Here is a 250-nt window from a genome sequence, read left to right on the forward strand (position 1 = left end):
ATCTTGCCTATGCAGATTAACTTTCATGATACAGAAGCATTAATGTTACAGCAGGCAGACAAAAATATCACTTAAGGATCTATTACACATCTATTCTGTACTTTCAACAAATTTCTACAATGAGCTATTTAATCTGTATCATTTACAAAAGTTCATACAAAGAACTGATATGAATATTACAAAAAATACTATAAACGTTTTCTTGTTTTAGGCCTATCTAAAACATAATCAACCATAACTGGACATGGCT

This window comes from Penaeus monodon, chromosome 29 (assembly GCF_015228065.2).
Source record: "Penaeus monodon isolate SGIC_2016 chromosome 29, NSTDA_Pmon_1, whole genome shotgun sequence".
NCBI classification, from domain to species: domain Eukaryota; kingdom Metazoa; phylum Arthropoda; class Malacostraca; order Decapoda; family Penaeidae; genus Penaeus; species Penaeus monodon.